We start from the raw sequence: 21,502 nt of genomic DNA on the forward strand, positions 1-21,502 counted from the left end.
TTTTGTAATGTCGGATTTATTGGTTATATCTTGAAAGATAATGCTTTAGCGATGGTGAGCTTGTGTCAAAATCTACCCCCAAAAGGCAGACTAACGTATAATAATACTTGTGCGAGTACCTTCCACCCCTCTTGGGAAATATTTTAGACAGCTTGCCGATTTTTCCGACCGAGTTGCCCCCTTTATAACGAACTTCCTTTGTGTGTCCAGAAAAACGTTAGTATTCCGACTGGATTCAAAACCCGTCGAGTTTCTTCGCCTTTTGGAAGGCAAGAAAGACCTCGAGACGTCTGAATTCATCACCGGCGATGTCTTCCGCGTTAAGGACGCCCGACCGCTTTTCATTTGTCCCGCGAACAAAACGAACGTACGGGAAGTCGCAGGGGGGGAGGGGTGGTAGGCTGAACTCCCGGTTCCGAAGGCGGGACCTCCGCATTAATGACGTCACCGCGTTCTTACCGGAAACTCCAGCCGAGGGACAGGTTGCCCGGTAAGGGTTACCCTGCTCCTAGTAAGCACGAACAGGCGAGCCCTGCCACTTCTGGATAATGACCACCTCCCTCGCGTCTCCAATACGCTAAGGGAGGAGAGACGAATGCACGGGAAAAGGGTTGAAAGGAAGAGGGTCAGATGGGGTGGGGATTATTAAAGGTTAGGCCACAAGGACCGCATCGGGAGACGGAAGTGCAGGCGCCGGCGCCAGGGGTGGCCGAGAGAGGGAAAGAAAGGGGGTGTGGAGTCGCCGACTTTAGCGCCCCCTTCCCTCTAAATATGTACACCCCCACCCTCTTGCCCTCTACCCCTTAATTCCCCCCTCCCCTCTCACCTAAATGACTCTCTCGATGGCGTTTCGTGTTGTTCGGGCAAATTAGCCGCCGGCTTCAGCTGAGCTTACTGCCTGGCTAGCGATATATAATCAATATTTTACGAGAGTGTAGGAAGGGAAAGGCCAAAGGGTGGAATTGTGCCGTGGTACCGCGGGTGGGTGAGGGGGGGTCAGGGAGTGGAAGAAGTGAGAAGGTGACCGTGGGGGGTAGGGGGAGTGGAACAGCACCTACTAGAGTAAGTGGACTCGTAACCCAATGATATACACGGGTCGGGCGGACGATAGCTGGTGCTTGGTCGCACCTGCAAATTCTGTCAAAGGAGGTTATTGTTTTCCCCCATTAGTTTTGGAATCTTAAGTTTGACCTCAGCTCTGGAATCTTTTTTTCTCACATTCTTCTATTTCTACATGGCACCCTGCATGCTAGGGAGTGTGTCTAGGAGGTGATTCAACACCAGGCGAGCGAACAACAAAAATTAAGTTTTTCTTAATCGCTAGTCACAACGCTTGAAAGTGTGTGTGTGTGCATATAAAAAAAAATATATATAAAATATACATATATATATATATATATATATATATATATATATATATATATATATATATATATATATATATATATATACATATATTTTTACACACACACACACACACACACACATATATCTATATATATAAAGGAGAGTGTTTGTTTGTATGTATGTAATTTGTTTACTTTTTTGCTGTCATAGAAACAGCATTTTTCCAACTATGCCAGCAGGATACTTTTGCAAGAACACTATTGTATTCAGAATTGCCGAGATATTATACGTGGAATACATCAAGGAAAGTCTTTTGTAGAAGAAAAATGGGCAACTTTGATCCTGAGAATAATATTTATTCATGTGACGCATTGGGCCGAGTCTACACAGTCCATCCTAACAACGCCGAATGTTATTTTTTAAGAATGCTTCTACATACCATTAGAGGACCTCGCTCATTTGCAGAATTAAGAACGGTAAACGGAGAAATATGTGAGACATTCAGAGAAGCTTGCCAGAATTTAGGGTTGCTAGAAGGAGATCAACACTGGGATGACTCATTGCGAGAGGCCAGTTTGATTTCTCTTCCAGGACAAATCCGAATTTTGTTTGCCATCATAATAACCTCCTGTAATCCATCTAACCCAAAAACATTATGGGAAATATATAAAGAATCAATGAGTGAGGATATACTGGCTAAAGTTCGAAGTGAAAATTCTACATTGGATATTACGTTTAACTCCGACATTTTTAATAAAACTTTGATTATTTTGGAGGAAAAGTGTATCACCATGGTTAACAAGACTTTAGTGGGACTCGGTCTTTTTGCACCTGTACAAGATCAACAGGGTGTATTTTATCCAGATTATATACGTGAAACTAGCTACAATGTCTTAGACTTAGAAGCATACATCGCGGATAAAAAGCCACTCCTTAATGAAGATCAGAAATTCGCGTACGAAACAATAATGGATCAAGTAGATAAACAAGAAGGAGGTATCATTTTTCTTGATGCTGCTGGTGGCACGGAAAAAAAATTTTTAATTAATTTAGTTCTCGCTAAAATCAGGGTTCATGGAGAAATTGCTCTAGCCGTTGCATCTTCAGGTATTGCAGCGACATTAATGGAAGGAGGAAGAACAGCCCACTCTGCCCTTAAGTTGCCACTTAATATTTCCCGACAAGAAAATCCCACATGTCATATAAATAAAAGAAGCGGCCAGGCACAAGTTCTTATAGAATGTAAATTGATAGTATGGGATGAGTGTACGATGGCTCATAAAAAATCTCTTGAGGCCCTCAACGCAACCCTTCAAGATCTTAGAGGAAACTGCAGTTTAATGGGAGGAGCTCTGGTACTCCTGTGTGGAGACTTCCGTCAAACTCTGCCTGTCATTCCAAAATCGACTCCAGCCGATGAAATTTATGCCTGTTTAAAACATTCTGTTCTATGGAATCATGTCCAAGAAATTAGCCTTAAACAAAACATGCGAATCCTCTTAAGAGATGGGAATGCTCAAAATTTTGCAAATAAACTTTTGGAGATTGGAGAAGATAGATTAGTCATTGAAGCATCTGGTATGATAAAATTGTCATCAGATTTATGTGTATCGGTGAAAATTGTCCGTGATATGATACAAGCAGTCTATCCCAACGTTAATCAAAATTATAAAAAATTGGAATGGTTGCGAGAAAGAGCCATTCTTGCTCCTAAGAACGATGATGTTAATGAAATTAACAAGGAGATACTAGCCATGCTGCCAGGAGACGTGATTGAATATAAATCGGTTGATACCGTAGTGGATGCTGACGAAGCCGTAAATTATCCAACGGAATTCCTAAATTCACTTGATCCAGCTGGATTGCCACAACATCGCCTTGTACTTAAAGTAGGATCTCCAATCATTTTATTACGAAATTTAGATCCACCAAAACTCTGCAACGGGACACGATTGTGTGTGACAAAATTAATGAAAAATATAATCCAGGCAGTCATTTTAACGCGAAAAGGAAAAGGTGAAATAATTTTTATTCCACGGATACCTCTAATCCCAACTGATCTTCCCTTCAACTTTAAAAGATTACAGTTTCCAGTCCGGGTAGCTTTTCCAATTACCATTAATAAATCACAGGGACAGTCTTTAAAGTTTTGTGGTGTTGATCTAAGATCGCCAAGTTTTAGCCACGGGCAACTTTATGTTGCTTGCTCCAGAGTAGGTTCGCCTAAAAATTTATATGTTATTTCTCCTGGATATGAAACAAAAAATGTAGTTTATAAACAGGTGTTAAATAAAAAAGATTCTTAAATTTGTATGAAGTAGTGTATTATTGTACTTTATAATTTGTTTTGTTTATTTATGTAGTATATTTAAATTACTATTTCTCCCTAACCCGTGCAAAGCCGGGTATTCAGCTAGTATATATATATATATATATATATATATATATATATATATATATATATATATATATATATATATATATACACACACACGAGGAGAGGTGAGGATGGCGGAAATAATGTATATCATGAAAACTACAGTTATATACAATACAGTATCTAAGCGAAATATACCTCTTCACGGATAAGAAACAAGATAGTAGTTAGAAGAGGGGCAATACCTAAGGTTAGATGAAATAATGACAACATACTAAGTTAATTAGAATGAACAAAGAAAAATATTTTTCCACCCTACCAAAGTCGTTTCTAATTATTCTGATCTCTTATAGTTCACGGGAAAACATGGAAAAAACAGGAAAAAATCTGTACTACACTTAATCTCTATGATTTCATTTGCATGATCTCTCCTACCGCTGTACGAATATACTAATAATACATTTTCAACATCTTTACTAAAGATAACATCATCCAATTTATTCAAGAATTTTATTCTATGCTTTAACCATAGTTCCTTAGGTGATTCCCAACTTGGTTCATCTAATAATCTCGATAGTCATGCATCTAATGACCTAAATTTATCAAAACAACGCTTTAAAAATCTAGCTTTTCCACAAGGAAACATACAATTTTTCTCTATTCCATCTTAACTCCTTCATCCATGTCAACTAATTTACTTTAAGCACGTCAAGAGGAGTACCCCGTCCTTCGGATGTGACGCCAAATTTGTATGACTCCTCGGCGTTTTTCTCTAATTTAGATGAGGTTAATATCGGAGCTGAGTTTCTCTACACTCATTATTCCCCCATTCTCGGAAATCCTAACCTTTACCAAATTACAATACCTACCCCTAATGGTGCTAATGACTTAAGCCATCGGTGGCCTCTCTTAATATTACTTATTACTGCCAAAAAAATACAATATTTACAAATTGAAAGCTGCCCTCTTTAGGGATAATGTTGATTAGCCCAATCGTAGTAAGGAAGGAGAGATCAGGACAATAAGATTATAGAACATATAGATTTACGATGTCATTTTTGCCAAAAACGATAAGCGGTGGCAGGGTTTATTTTTGTTTTTTTTTCATTCTTAATAGTACAGTATGTCGTCATTATTTCATCTTAACTTATTTTATTGCCCTTCTTGATCTAGCTCGTCTCGCATGTGTAGTGCCTGTATGTCTCACATAAAAACAGTACATTCCTTTAGTTATGATGTTATACCATTATATCTATTATACAACACATATATTCTGTGACTCAAAGTTAAGGAAAACTTAATTTTTGATGTTGTATACCTGGTGTTGAATCACCATCAATGAATCCCCTTGCCAAATATGTGGCAAGGACAGATTCCCCCTGCCATCATCTACCAGGTGAAATGTACCAGTAGATTATATCGATCCAAACACTCTTATTGCCGTCATTATTTCTGACCGATTTGGACGTCAAAGCTTAAAGATTTAAGTTTAGTGTATTTTTCAGATCCACGAATCTAAGAGTTAAAAAAGTGAATGAATCATTCATACATTATGCAGAGTACAAAAACTCAATTACTATAACCATTCCTTGGGCTGGTTTATTTTAAGGGCGGTAGATCTCACCTCGTACTAATGGTAAGGTCAACTGCGCTGTAGTTGACACGCCGGGCCAGTTGCTTGTTCCGTCCGTGGCTCCCCAGGAAGATCTGGTACCTGTAAAATCGCAAGGCTCGGATGAGGTCCAGAGGTACCAGTGGAATAACCCGGGTACACACCGGGGACTCTGGGGGGTCAAAAGCGATCGCATAGCCCACTGGGCTACCACGACGCCTATTTAAGACCATATTTTACAAACTTAGTTGATCAAGACACAAGATTTCCACACTTTTGTAGCAATGATGCGTTAAAATTTTCATTTTTAGGTTCATGGGTTAAATTTTTGAAAGGGTTCGAAATTCTTGAAACGAATGATCACTTTACTGCTCAGTAATTTTCCATACTTAGACTTTAGTTCCAGTAACAACAATCAGTGGCTCGTCGCTGTTCATTTCCTGATCCATTAATCGATTGGGTTTCAATGAGCAGTGAAATTGTTGAGACAATGATTATGAAATTATAAATCAAGCCAAAAATAAATGAAAAATGGTGACTACTGTTTATAGAACTGTACACTGTCCATAGTAATTGTACGTTATAATTAATCACAGCCAATGATGATAGGTCTTAAATAAAGGCATTAGTGATCAGGACAAATTACCCGGATGTGCTCTTAAAACTTTTGATTGTAAATGTTAGGTGTTTCAAAAAGAGAATAGCCAAGCAATTCAACTGAATTAATTTTCCTTTCTGATGTTTTCATTTGGTTGTCACCTGGCTTTTTTCCAAATTATTGATTGCTTTAATGGACTTTTCCACCTCGCTGATTGTCAACTTTGTTTGTTATGTGGGCGCGTGATTAGATATCAACCAAAAATTGACGAAACTGAGCTTTTTGTTTCAATAGATCTCTGTCACTTTCAATATAGAAAATGGTAAGTATAAAGCATGGTTGGTACACATCAAAGATTAACAGCAGAAAAATACTCATCACTTTGAGAACGTGACATTGCCCGCTTATCGATTTTTTCAGGTGATTACGCGATTGCGGGTCGAGGGCTTTCGCAAAGGCTCACTGATATCGTGGAAGATTCTGTTTCGGCGAACGAATGCTTTGCGGTAGCGAGTTTCCCTTGAATTTGCGGACCCCAAAATATCTTCTGCGACACAACGACTGAGACAATTTATTTGCGAACGAGGCCGCAGCAAGTTGTGAGACAGCTACAAAGTCATGCATTCGCAAGGAAACTCGAGAGCTTCTTTCGCATTTGTAATATAATCTGCTAAATTAAAGTCAATTATATTAATATTATGTCATTACTATAAAATCTTCTCCTTCCAAAATATCACACGCAACTTTCTTTAAATATGTAAGAAAAAGGCTCTGTAGAAAAGATATTTTTCCATTAACTTTTTTAATTTTAGTATCTTATCTTTTTGACTTCCTTAACGCGACCATTAAATATCCATCGTGGCCCGAATTTGGGTCTCTATCTAGGGTTGGGAGACCATTGCCTTCGGAGTTCATAGATACTTGAGATTTATAGAACACCTTAATGACCAGCGAAAAAAACCTCGCAATTTTATCGGTAAATTTTGGCTGGTGGAATAAAAAAATTATACCATTTTCTTGAACACAGGGATATTAGTTAGTTGCCTCAACCAAATTATGGATTATCAGGTGTGATATGATAACGGAGGCGATTTAAATCGCACATTTGGAAGATGTATGTTGGTAAAAACATGACTGCAGACGACAAAAAAGACTAATATTGCGCAACGTGGTGTAAATGCCATTTTCCACGCGTCTCTCAAAAGAAGTTGCAGTAATTACCCAAATTAGAGAAAGGGTATTGAAATATTTTCAATTGGTGCGAAAAAAAATTGAAGAAGATCTCGAGTGTAATGAGACACTGAATTACATTTATTTGAGAATTAATATTTATTAGGCAGGTATTTATTTCGTACCTTGACCTTAAAAACCACGGAATTTCTTTCAAAGAATTAAGTTAATGGTTGAAAAAGACCACGAGGAAACCTCTCAGGACGAACGACTTACGTCGTTTGGTCACGCGAGACGCGGATTATGGGATGTCAAAAGGAATTACGAATGCAAAGAGAATGTAAAGAACATTATGACTGCTCCATTTTTTTTAGACTCCCGGATGCCATTTTAAGACCGCGATTCGCTTTCCATCACAAAAATACTAATTCGACTTACTCCCTGGGATTCATAAATTTGGATTTGTTTACCCTAGCAACTGTGCCAACCGCAAGACACTGTAGTATCAGAGGAAAGTTCAGTAATACATACGTAGTACAGGTTAGAGAGGACTCCAAAATTCTAAATGTTCCATAAAATAAATTCGTCCCTTTATTAATTGATCTCGTTGAAAGCATTCTTCACAGCCGAGTCTTTATAGTTACAAATAACATAAAATGTTTTGTTCAGACCGTATTTTTCGTCATAACAGATCGATAACAACGTGTCTAGGGAAGAATAATCGGCAATGGTTGCGTCAAAGCGGTCAATTAACCTTGCTGGTTAAATCTCTCGCAATTTCCGCTTTGGCTAATGCTTTCTAAGCGAGCGTAGGTAATCACGCCGTAAGGCCACCGTAGGTCGAAGTAATGGGCGGATTAAAAGATTCTTTTGATGTCAGATAATTACCGCGGCAACTTTGTTTGCATGCGTTAACACGCTACGCCCCAAAATGAATTTATTTTAAACAATACACGGACGATATGCAACACGTATGTAAACTCACCGAAGCGTTGGAGTAAAGCAGATACGACAATTTTTAGGCCATTTTTTTATTTACAATGCCTCCTCCTGTCTCACTTGTGTGTTTAGCTCAGGATAAGTCACGTTTGGCCTGTTTTCGTGTTTCCCCACGGCTCGACACACTAGTTAGTTACTCAAAAACCATTGACAGAGATGGCAATCGTACCCTCGGAGATAGGAGTTGAGTTTTATATTCACTGGAGTTATCAGAATAATATATATATGCGATGTGAGTTTTTGACACGCGGGATTTTGCAAGATTAAAAGAGCAATGACTCGAGGGAACTTAATTGACTTCGTTTACAATTTAAACTTTGGGGGCGATCCAACATTTCGGAAACCCAAGGGTTGACTTGAATTATACTAAACGTGATCGAACACGAAACAGCCTGCTTCTACTTCCCATCAGACATGGAATCCTATCATTCTCCTCAGCCCAGGAATAATTTATAATGTCGAGAAGAACGACTCGGAGAGGGAGTAATTTCTTAAAACCAAACATAAAAAGCGTAATCCATAGATTTCCGAGTCTTACGAAAGAATGATGAGCCAATTAAATTAATGAATCGCCATTCCATTGTTAGGCAGAAACTAGGGCAGTAACGATAACAATTTATTATTTCAATTTTCTTTTTGACCGATATACGGTTCGATATTTCAAATATTGTTGTGGTCGTCAATACTTACTCAGCCAATCAATGCTGGTCGAATCAATTAAATCGTCGAATATGATCCCAAATGGAATATTTTTTAAGTTTGGAAAAACGCTAATATATGACCAATGGCGAAACTAATTTTCCTAAGGAAGCTTTCACTAAGAAATAAAATACTTGTTTTCTAAGACAAAGCTCTAGCTCAAAGCAAGGTATTCTTGAACGCCATCTCACTTCTTAAGCGAACAAAAACTTACGAGGAATCATAATTTGGATACAAAATACGAGTGATAACCTGATTTTAGCTCAAACCCATCTTGATGGTGCTGATTCAGAAAATAAGGGAAAAAACCACGTCCAAATAACAACTCAAAGAAATGATATACGTATACTTCGTTTTGTGAACAGGTATTGTTAAATAAATGGGGCCCTTATCGAGCGCCTTACAGTTGAATAGGATAGCTGATCATGTAACCATGAGTGTCAATGTTGTAAAAAAAATAATAATTATTTATATGAAAGATAATTTATTCAAAAATACTTTTTGACTATTCAAGCCAAGAATTGCACGCAGCCCGGGTCGTAGTAGAACAACAAGAAGAGATTCGTCCGCAGTAATCCTTTCGGGAGCAATTGCCGTCCCGTCGGATCGATATGGAGGCGGTCGGCTGAAACGGTATCCTCAGGAGACGACACCGGGTTCGAGTTCCGCCGGGGGAGAGGGGGGTAATTGGGGGGAGGGGGTGCACTGAGAGTTTGTTTTCTTTGGCGTTGTCCCACAGTCTACTTGCGTGTTCGCGGTGTAACATGGGCGAACCCAAGCTCCCCCCCCCCCAATCCCACGTTTACCCTTTTGCCGGAAGGGGGCGTAGTGACCCTTCGGCGGCGCCTTCCGCCCTGGGGGTCGAAGAGAGGCGCGGCACCGTGGTTCTCCCCCACCCCTCGAGACACACACGTCCGTCCTCGGGGACACGATGGTCCGTGAACCGTGAGAAATGGTAGAGACCCACTCGGGGGAACGCCCGAGGATGTAACGTTTTACGGCATCACTGCACATGAGCGACGAGCCCCTCCGCTCATTTTTCAAAACTTAAATTGCTCGCTCTCATCCAAAAAAATTAACAACACTCTACACTGTCATGGTTAGGTTTTATACATTCAAAAATAGATATGAGAAAATTTGTTTCGATGTCTCGACCTAATAAAGCATATAATTAGATTGTAGATGAATAATGGCGTAATTTACACATCGATTCTTCACCGACGCGTATATATAAGTATGAATGTAAGCGTACATACATAATGCATATGAAGTTAGCACTAGCGAGCAAAAACCAAAACACAGAAATACAGAAAAAGGAAAGAAACTCACACGTTTTCGAATTTTCCGAGGAACTAAGCGCCAACCCCATTCCAAAGCCTCCATACCCACCTCCCGCCAGACGAGGAGACGGACTCCGCGGGCCACGTGGTAACCTTTCGTCTAAACCTCTTAGCCCAAAACTAACTTCTCTTTTAAACAAGGGCCTCTCATTCACCCTCACCCCCAGAGTAAACCACGTGACAATCCTCGGGGACGTACCGCATTTTTGCCGGAATCTCCGGTGGAAGGTATTTTGGAATTCGCAACCGTTGCCCCAGCAAATATCCCGACCCCTTCACAACGCCCTACGCAAATTCAAGCCTGCTTCTACCCAAGAACTCAATCCCCAGCCCTCAAATTATCCAGTGAAAATTTTTATAAACCTTCTTTTGTCCAGAATTTCCAACCCGTCTTCCCTCAAGTCCCTAAATCCTCAACCCAATCTGTCTCCCACCCAACCCTCAGAGTTAAGAAGATTAATTAATAATCCAAATATTATTATTACTTCCGCGGACAAAGGTTCAACGGTTGTGTATTAAATAGAACATATTATATAAGGGAGGATAACACACAACTCTCTGATACCTCTTCCTACCAGCAAATACCCAAAGACCCAAATCCCGCACTTCAGGACGAACTCCTTGAATTTCTCGCTTCCAACGCGCCTAATGAAGGTCTATGTCCTTCAGACCTGGCCCTCCTCTCCTCTCCCCTCCCCACCCGCTCACCACTCATTTCTATATCCTTCCGAAGATCCATGAACCTGGCAATCCCGGTCGTCCGATTTTATCCTTCCGTAACTACCCAACGGAAAGAATCTCTGCATTTATAGACCACTACCTGCATCCAATAGTCCACTCCCTACCGTCAATCACTAAAGATTCATACCATTTCCTGGAAAGGCTAAAATCAACCTCCCCCGCTCCAGATACCGAGATTACCATGACCACCATTGATGCCTAATCCCTTTGTACATCCATTCCCCACTCAGAAGGTCTCTACGCTCTCCAATACTACCTCTCTCAACGCCCTAAGCCACACATACCCATCACTGAATTTCGCCTTAGCCTTTCCGACTTCATCCTAACCCGTGATTCCTTCTCTTTAACAACCAATTCTACTTGCAGATCAAGGGTTGTGCCATGGGCAGCAGTTTCAGCCCTTCCTATGCAAACCTCTTTCTTAATCTCGCAGAGAAAATATTCCTGATAAAACAACGCCGGAAACCTCTAGTATGGTAACCTCAATGCTTCGTCGTCTGTCCCTTTCAATTCTACAGTTTCCTCCTCCTATATCATCTTCCTAGATGTAAACGTATCATTAAAAGACAAGACAAAAAATTCTACACTTTTGTACATATAAACCGACCTCATATCATATAAACTCGAGCAAGTCACAAGCGCAAAAAAGTCTTCTTGACCGGGAGTTGAACCGCGGAATTTCGACTTGCCGGGCCGATGCTCTTAACCGAGGAAACGTTAATTTCACTGAAAGAGAATGTGTGGATAAAAAATATATACATATATATTTGTGCGTATATATATGTATAATATATATATATGTATTATATATATATATATATATATATATATATATATATATATATATATATATATATATATATATATATATATATATATATATATATATATATATATATATATATATACACACATATACAGGGTTCGTCCGGAAAATAAGTGTACTGAGCTCAGGAAAAAAAATTTATTACACTTTTACATATCTTAAGCTAATATTCCTCAAAATAGGACCCTTGTGAGTCGATACACTTGTTCCAGCGGCGTTCCCATTCCTGGAACGCTCCCGCGAAGGCATCATCGGGAACCTCTCGAAGACTCGTCGTCGACCTCTTCTCTGCCCTCCACGAACATCTTGTGCCACCGAAAGATCATGTTTCTGGACATGGCTGACTCCCCGTAAGCCTGGTTAATCATACCGACAGTTTCGGTAGACGATTTCCCAAGCTCTACCGCAAATTTGATGGAATAACGCTGCTCCAAAAACTTCGGCATCGCGTTCCATGACGTGGGTCGAGCGTGGAGGTTCGCGTTAACAGAGCTCCTCACTACGCCACAGCTAAGAGCCGACTGCCTTTTTCAGCGTCGCTTGCCAACATACCCCCCTCCAATCGCAGCCCGTCAGAGCGGTGCTGGGCGCGCCTTGAGCGGCGCTCCCAGCCCAGGAGTCAGTACACTTATTTTCCGGACGAACCCTGTATATGTATTCTATACCCATTGGTTTTCTTTAATTAAGACGATAACATCAAAATAATTTTTTCTGATGATGGCATCTAATATCTAAAAGAATTTAGGCTGGAAATTTGTCATTTAAATACCTTTGAAGCTTATATCTGCCCCAAGGTACGTATGTATGAACTCCTTTGACTGGATTCTCTTAAAAACCTTTTTAGCATTTACGATTTCAAAATAAAAGAATAAGGCCTTTTAACAGTAATCTACCGCGCCGGGGGTAATTTTAAATACTGACGATATAAACAAAAATTATATTTTTGCGAGCTGCAATATATTAATTTTTATTGAATTTGGACCGGAAATCGTTTATATCGCACGACATTTAAAAATCAATACCGCCCTCCAAGGTACCCGCGATGTCGTGTTGCCGAAAATATACGTTCTAATAAAAAAATGGACGTAGTTTCAACTCCATCATTTGGATTTCCGCAAAGCGGCCGGAAATGTGTTTCCTTTTCTGTTAGGTTTTTTTAACAAACAAGAACATTCTCTCCGCTTTTCAACAATATCTCTAAGGTCAGGGATTATATCTTGACATAATTTGGGCAATCATTCTCGTCATATCCGCCTCAATGGCTAGAAGCGGGCAGTATCGTGTGCCTACGTCGACGAAAACAACTGAAGGTCAATTCAAATCGCGAGTAAAAAAATAATGCTGGCAGTCCAATCTCTTTGTATGGCATAAAGAAGAGGTCATTAAGAAAAAAATATGATTCTTCTTTCTGATACAGACTTCGAAGTACGCCGCATATTACCTCCTCTCATAATTTTTTTTAGGAGAATATTTTCATGAACGGAATTTTATTGGTTCGTGGATAAAGACACGCATTAATAAAAGTTAAAGGCCGTATTTTAAAGATATAATTGTCACAATAAGTAACAAAAATACGGCACGTGAGATTAGAAGGTAATAATGACATTAAACAGAATAATTATTCGCGTGGAAAGGTGGAATAATTCTTTTTTTAGGAAACAACACAAAACAAAGATGGAGGAAACAAAAATGAAATGATTAGTATAATAATTATATGGTAGCCTGACGTTTAAGGTAGGTTTTGGACGGAGTCAGTTTGAACACCGATAGATTTCTAAGCCTTGCCCAACCCAATACTAACTGAAACAAGCATTCCTATCCTTTCCCTGCCTATAGGTTTAGAGGGGAGAGAAGAGGATTACACCATACCGATAAAAAGTTAATGCTGCATAAAAAATGAACCACGAACTTTCGATTTTCCGGATCGATGCCATATAATATTATTACATTAATACATTATTATCATTGATGTTCTATCATTTAAGGTCGACATAAACTACAATACAGTTAAACGACATATTTATTTACCTCTCCTAACAAAACACAACCTGACACCCCACAATATACTCGCTCTTCTTCAATTTCGCCATCAATCTAACTCCCTTGATTCCGTCCTACATGGATGTCCCTCTTCTTCCCAAACCATACCTCTAATGTTATATTATAGTCTTCTAAATTTCATCCCCAATCAAAACGCTCTGAATCCATTTTTTCGGACCCCTTTGGATTTCTCTAAACGTTTTATCCCCAACCAGGATCAGAAACTCTTTGATTGGCCACATGTGGGGCATTCATTCCATGATACTCCTACAGATCATGCTAAAAACGTATTGTTATCATATGTACCCGCGTTCAAATTCATTAATAACTTCATACCTATGCGTTATATAATAAATAGCGTGGATATCGAATAACACGCAAATGGTGGGATGGGTGACGGGAAACATGGGATCAAATAAAAAACATGTTCAAATAGCCAATTCTACTAAAACAACAAAATAATATTGGCCCACATATTTTTCTACATGCATAACAGCACGTTGTTTAAGTCATAGAGGTCACGGGGTCATTTTGGCGGTAGTTCTTTTCCTCCTTTCCAAGTATGAATCTCGAACAGTGGTGTAGAACAAAAATTACTATTTTTATAAATGCCAAACGTGCTTTTCACAGTAAAAAAATATTGATAAATCTAGGTTCAACGAAAACAAATTATTTTAAGATTTATCCTGTTGCTGGAAATGACAGGCATTTTGGCAGTTAGGTAAAGAGAGAAAAAGGTTTCCCACAAATGTGCTATGAATTTCGGGTGATTAGCTGTCAGATTAAACCGCCCCCGATTCATCGGGACTGGATTGAATTTCCAGGCTCTATAAAGCGAGTGACATTAACGAAATCCATGGAATCATTTTTCTGAGAAACGGCAGTGGCTTCAAAGCAGGATTTAAATGCTATGAGATAAAAAATAACGGATTCTTAGATTTATTTGCGAGACGTGTGTTTCGGCGTTAAAACATTATCATCATCATAAAGCGAGCGGACATTTCAAACCGCACTCATAATAAACTGAGTCATTACAGCAAGACGAAAGAGGTGAGTGTTTTAAAGAAGATAAAGAGGATAAACATTTAAATGGAATTACACACACACACAAAACCAAAATTGCTCATTTTTTTAATGTAGTTCTTGCTAACTTTAATTTATAACTCATGCTCATTAAAAATAGCTACAAAGTACTCACGAAAGAAATCTTAATTTTAAAAGAACGCTTCATGTTAATCGAGGGTAGGATCGGATTACGGCTTTCATTATTAAAAAAATATGTACTGATTAAATATAAAAAATTAAAACATTAAAATATGTACGAATATTACGTTATGATATGTAAAATGACTATCTTAAGTACCTCTGTAAAGGCAACAGGCAACTTAAGCCGCCGGTGATTGCGATAGAGAGGGGAACTTTACGCTAACGAGAAAGGTAAGGAAAAGGATAGGTATGTTAGACGGAATTATGGGAGAAAGTTTACGGAATTAAAGAAAAAGTTATTTTAATGCAGGGCGTTAGGTTGAGTTTTCTTGAGAGTAGCAAATTAATTTATCGATACTTAATCTGGTTTCCTTCCAAAACTAAAATTAAACGGTAGAATACTGATTGTAAATAGTTCCTTGTTGGGTTTCCCAATATATCGTCTTTTTTCTTACGTTCCCTACAAACTTAAGTCTCACCCGTGTAAGTGGTCAAATGGTTCGGTACTTCTGAACCGTATCTTTCCATAAACTACGTTTTCCTAACCTAATCCTTAGCAGACTTACTTGTTCCGCATTTAAGGGGTCCATTTGATCTTACGCGTTCTTCAACGTATTCATGAAAAGTTCAGGCAAGTGTAGTTGCTGCTGAACTTCATCCGGATAGTACTCCATTGGGACAGGTAGGATGGTCACCTTTTGTATGCATGTGCCAGATAATTCAGTTTAATCACCTAGTCGAAAAATATTTAAGAGAGGATCGAATTACCCTCAGTACATTTTTGAGCAGCGGCATACTCTCAGTGGGGAAAAAAGTTCAGAATGTGATCCTGAGCGATACGGCGTACGAGCACATACCGGGCTCCTGGGAGGGTAATTATGATAGCGGGAAATATTTCTGGGAAAAAGGACGCACCGTTAGCGGTCATTTGCGTTAATGAGACGCCCTTCAAAGAGTCCATCCATCAAAGTCGGGCAGAAACATTTTAGACATTTTCACGCGGGAAATCTCACGACGAACACGGTGCGACGATCAATTAATAGGCAATTTGCGGAGCACGCTAAGTCGAGCGTCATTTCGATCACGCACTCGATCCGAGTGAGAGGAAGAGGTGTTCGATTTTTACGGGGGCAACACTTCCACTACCATCCTCATCGATCTCTCTCCTTATCGATCTCTCTCACTATCGATCTCGCTCATTATCGATCAACGTCGGGTTCGATAATCGCCCGAAAGAGCTACCGTGCGAATGATTTTAATCTTTTAGACCAAGTCGTTAGGATAGGACTAATAAACCTCGCAAACGGTTTATATTATTTTTAACTGTTCCTCTTCGAGATAACACACTATAAATTAACTGAACTGTGCATTTGGACAAACCTTGGATCACAAGAAATTAGTTAGAGACATCAAAGAAAGGAAATTTAAGGTGAAGATCTCGCGACAAAGAGGAAAGTACGTAAGGACAAATCAAGAAGGACGAAGTAAGACAATCTTAGAATTGAATAAAAAAACTAATGTTCAAAGTGTACCTCTAATATATTTAAATTGTGTACAAGCAATTACTATAAGCTTTCGGAGAAAGAGATAAAATGGCTAATTTAAATATTAAAATAGGAGTTCATAAACTAGGGCAGCTGGAACAGATAACTTATCCTTCCAGTTTTTTGGATCAAAATGGTGGATATAGTTAGGGACATGATAAGACGAATCGAATTATGTAAAGAATATTTCACGAGTAAGAAGGGATCGATGGCAGGGACGTTGAGTAAGGATGATAAAAAACGATTAGTGGAAAAACTTTGATATGGAGCATGACTTTGTACGGCGCGGAAACATGGGAGTTTGAAACAACATGAAGACATCGGTTGGAGGTTTTTGAAGTGTGGGTGTGGAAAATCACGGAAGAGATGAAATTGACAGAAATAGGCAATATGGAAGAGGATAGAAGACTGTTGATAGAGAACCAAAGGTGAAAGGAAATGTGGATGCACACTGTTTTGATTGGAGATGGGATGTTGAAGACTGCGATAGATGTATGGGTAGTAAAAGGATAGACATGTTGGATAGATTGAGGGGAGGAAGAAATTATACGTCATTGAAGAAAGGTCTTGTGTAGGGTCGGGGTTGGGTTGCATTTATACGGAGAGGCAAGAAAATGTATCGCAGTATCAAAATGAATCAGTCTATGCCTATACGAAACCTACCTGAACAGTAGACTACATAATACTAATAATAATAATAAATAATAATAAATAATAATAAATAATAATAAATAATAATAAATAATAATAAATAATAATAAATAATAATAAATAATAATAAATAATAATAAATAATAATAAATAATAATAAATAATAATAAATAATAATAAATAATAATAAATAATAATAAATAATAATAAATAATAATAAATAATAATAAATAATAATAAATAATAATAAATAATAATAAATAAATAATATTAACAGGACCTCGCATAGTGAAACAAGAAGCATATTTAATCGATTCGGCATTCGCTTCGATACTAATCGATAAAACCATGGATTGGGAAAAGAAAGAATGTATATTTAATACTTTGGGGAGGGGGGGGGGAGAGAGAGATAACGGCAACTGTACAGTCACTGGACACGAGTTTTGAGCAACGCTTCAAATATTTCTTACGGTTAAAACTGATTTTAAACCTGATGTTCGTCGTATGATCGACTTTATGACCCTCAGTGAACCACACAGTCGCGAATGGCATTAGTTATTTATCGCGTCGACGGATTACTTAAGAAATGATCCTGAAACTACTCTGGTTAAGTTAGAATACTATAAGCAAAAATTTACGTTGTGCTTAGCGATTATATTTTATTTTATGTTTAGTATATGGACCTATTGGGCGCTAGTGTCGGATTTATCTGAAAGAAACTGTCAATACCTCCATTTGCATAAAAATTGCAATTAATACTAGTGCAATGAAGCCGCCGCTATATACTGTAAGTAAACTATTGAATCTTAAATATTTGCCGGGGATGCCAACGCTTTGACTGCAACAATGACCGTCACATGTCACGTGACGTTTATACTCTTCGGCATTGGTGTTTTGACGCTACATGTGGCGCCATGCAAACCGTTACCTTTCCAAACTCCATGGCCATCTCCTCGGAGTATTTGAGTGGATTGATGTTCGAAAAAAATAGAAAAAAAAGATACGAGATAAAAATAATAGTCCATGGAAGGCAACTTCCAACACGAGAGCTCTTTCCATTCATGAGCTAGATGGGGAAATTGAAATCGACGGCCTTGATTTCGAACAAGTGGGATAACTGCATTCTCGGCATGCTTCCTCCCAAATGAACGCCATAAGGGTCCTGAGCTTAACAAGTTCCCACCTGTTCTGTTATTTCCCTGGCACACATATGTGGAATAAAAAGTAAAAATACAGAAATTTCTAATGGAATCCTTCGTGCCTTCCTTTCATCTTTAGAAGTAAAACTTTTATACGCTTAGCTCATTCACTTTCAATAGACGTATCCTTACATTTCAAAAAGCTATTTTCTTTTCCCGATAGCGACGAGCAACACTGCGATGTATAAATGTATGTATAATTATATGTATAATTATATGTATATATATATATATATATATATATATATATATATATGCTTTCGTAGACGTAACACGGAAGTGCCGAATAGTACAATACACAGTAACACACAATATAGAAACACAAAAAAAGAAGAACACTCGCACGTTATTTCTTGATATTTCGACGGAAACAATCCGTCTTCCTCTGAAGATATAGAAGTAATCTTAGAAGATATAGAAGTTACTTCTATATCTTCAGAGGAAGACGGATTGTTTCCGTCGAAATATCAAGAAATAACGTGTGAGTGTTCTTCTTTTTTTGTGTTTCTATATTGTGTGTTACTGTGTATTATATATATATATATATATATATATATATATATATATATATATATATATATATATATATATAAATTATATATACATAAAAATTATATACACATATATTCATTCATTCGCATGGAATCCGTCTTCCTCTGAAGATATAGAAGTAATCTTAGAAGATATAGAAGTTACTTCTACATCTTCAGAGGAAGACGGATTGTTTCCGTCGAAATATCAAGAAATAACGTGTGAGTGTTCTTCTTTTTTTGTGTTTCTATATTGTGTGTTACTGTGTATTATATATATATATATATATAAATTATATATACATAAAAATTATATACACATATATTCATTCATTCGCATGGAAATGGGATAGGAACAAATATAAAAGACGAACACAAGAGGTGGGGAAGGCAGAATCGAGCAGACAACAAGTGCAAATATATATGTATATATATATATATATATATGTATATATATATATATATGTATATATATATATATGTATATATATATATATATATATATATATAAATGCACACATACATATAAATAGGCTTGTTCAGGTGAAAGCAAAGCTTCAATGCAGTGCATTGTTGCGGTCGGCGAAGAATGTTTCAAATTGCAACGGCTGTCGCTGATACAATACTGCAGTCAATTTGATGAAAATTGCGCAAAATATAAACATAAATCACACATCAAGATAACAATATAACAAATAAAGGTCAGCCGCAAAGGCAATAATGTAGTCAAACCAAGAAAACAATCACCACACATAAATTACACATTAATCTAACCATATAACATAGAAGGCCGACGCTGACACGATACTTTCGTCAAATCAATTAAACTTGCACCACTCTTCATTACCCGTTAAGCTAATAGTACAAAGCGCAACTGTATTTTTTTCACAGTAAATCACACGAATAACTTAATTATGATCAATCTCTATTGAACAGATCTCGGAGATACTCTTGCACAGTGCCTACTCTCGCTAAGCCTTTTAGCTTACCACATACTTTTTAAAAGACATTCAAAACTTAAGAGAAATGCCCTGATTTAAAGATCTTCCTCCAAGTTTACTCCCTCTGCCTTGAGGGGTGGAAGGGAGAATGAAACCCTGCAGGGGGACTGAGCTCATCCGAAGACGTCTACTAGTCCTAAGTTTAAGGCTAAAGGGTGCTATTTTAAGTCCTCGCCGTAGGGTGCGAGGCCAGTATCCTAGTGCACCGCTCGCCATCATGTCATCCGCGGAAGCCCTCAAGCCGGCTTAAAATTGAACTTCGCCGTCGTTCGCCCCCATCTCCCTCCAGCCAACATCTCCAGCCTCGACTGCACTTCTCGCAATCGCCGCGGACCGAAATGGCCTTTCAACACGCGATGACGGAGTTGAAAACCCATTTCCCGATGCATATTCAGTTAAAGGTGCAAACAGTGCTTACGCCCCTCTCTTTAATGGGAGGAACTTCTCGAGATATCATCAGGGGGAGGAGAGAATAAGTCGGACTGAGAGGAAGACAAGCAGCGATTAAGTTTTCAATATCCTCGGGGAAGAGAGGAAATTGGTAAAATTCGACGTTCGAGGAGGAAGTGTTGAGAGGTAGTGGGGTGTTGAGAACTGGGATAAAAGGGAGGCTGCAAGGTAGGGGAAAGGAAGAGAAGAGCTTTTTAGACGGATTGGAGAGGTCAATTATGCGGGGAAAATGAAAGGAAGACCCTTTTTAATGTTACAAGTAGAAATGATTGGAACCCATCAAAAACCACTTTTAATAAGCACATTACGAATATGATGATTGCGAATGAACCAATCTATCTTTCATCTGCTGATGAAGGGGCCGCCTCTTAGCCCCGAAACATTTATTCATTCAATCTTTTTACCACCACACGGTAAATTGTTCGAGCTTTCGGCCCTCTCAGAGGCCTTCTTCAAGTGGGACCACTGAGGTGTCACTTGAAGAAGGCCTCTGAGAGGGCCGAAAGCTCGAACAATTTACCGTGTGAGTGTTCTTTTAAATGTTGCCATTCTTTTCTATTTGTGTTATATTGTGTCAGCCCATTATTGTGCCGCTCGTGGGAGTTTTTCCATACAATCGATATATATATATATATATATATATATATATATATATATATATATAGTTTTAAGGATCTCAGGAAAAATTGTTTAGCACTACGCTGCTTGGAAAGTTAAAGCTTGCGTGCTTAAAGTAAATAGATTTTATAGTGGTCCATGTATGCCGAACGAATGTCAGACGCTAGTGAAAAGAAAATATAGACGTCATCGTGATTCACACCACACGCATGCTGAAAACGTACACACTCTAGTGATCTCACCCTATTCAAACTTTGCGGATCTCATTTCGCCTTCTAACTGTTTCGGAGAAAATAGTTCGGCGAGTGTGTGGGAGAGAGAGGACGGTTTCGGAAAATGCTGATGGGTGGGGGAAGAAATCCCATCCCCCTCCCCAGCGGATTAACTCGAAGGGGGAAGCATTTAGAGAGGTTTGCTGGAGAGTAAAGCGGGTCCTGGAGGATGGAGGTAGAGGGTTAGAAGTAGAACGGAGAAGCCCACAAGGTTCGAAGGCGGCGCCATTGGTGTGGGTGGGGGAAGTCTTTCGATGGCTTCCACACATGGCGAATTAGGTT

The 21,502-nt window shown here is 38.6% G+C and overlaps 1 protein-coding gene across 2 annotated transcripts in view; it reads right to left on the minus strand.

Moving 5' to 3' along the window:
- The window catches only part of LOC139696710 (CYFIP-related Rac1 interactor B), a 253,975-nt gene that overhangs the window by 127,429 nt on the left and 105,044 nt on the right, over positions 1 to 21,502 (minus strand). The window contains exon 3 of one of the 2 annotated variants that reach the window (XM_071595546.1): positions 5,349 to 5,438. The exons of the other annotated variant lie outside the window; for it this stretch is intronic. The gene's annotated coding sequence lies outside the window, so the exon portion shown is untranslated. The remainder of the gene's footprint in view (positions 1 to 5,348; positions 5,439 to 21,502) is intronic. 2 annotated transcript variants of the gene reach the window in all.

This window comes from Hetaerina americana, unplaced genomic scaffold (genome assembly GCF_022747635.1).
Source record: "Hetaerina americana unplaced genomic scaffold, ioHetAmer1.1.p SCAF_7, whole genome shotgun sequence".
Taxonomy (NCBI): domain Eukaryota; kingdom Metazoa; phylum Arthropoda; class Insecta; order Odonata; family Calopterygidae; genus Hetaerina; species Hetaerina americana.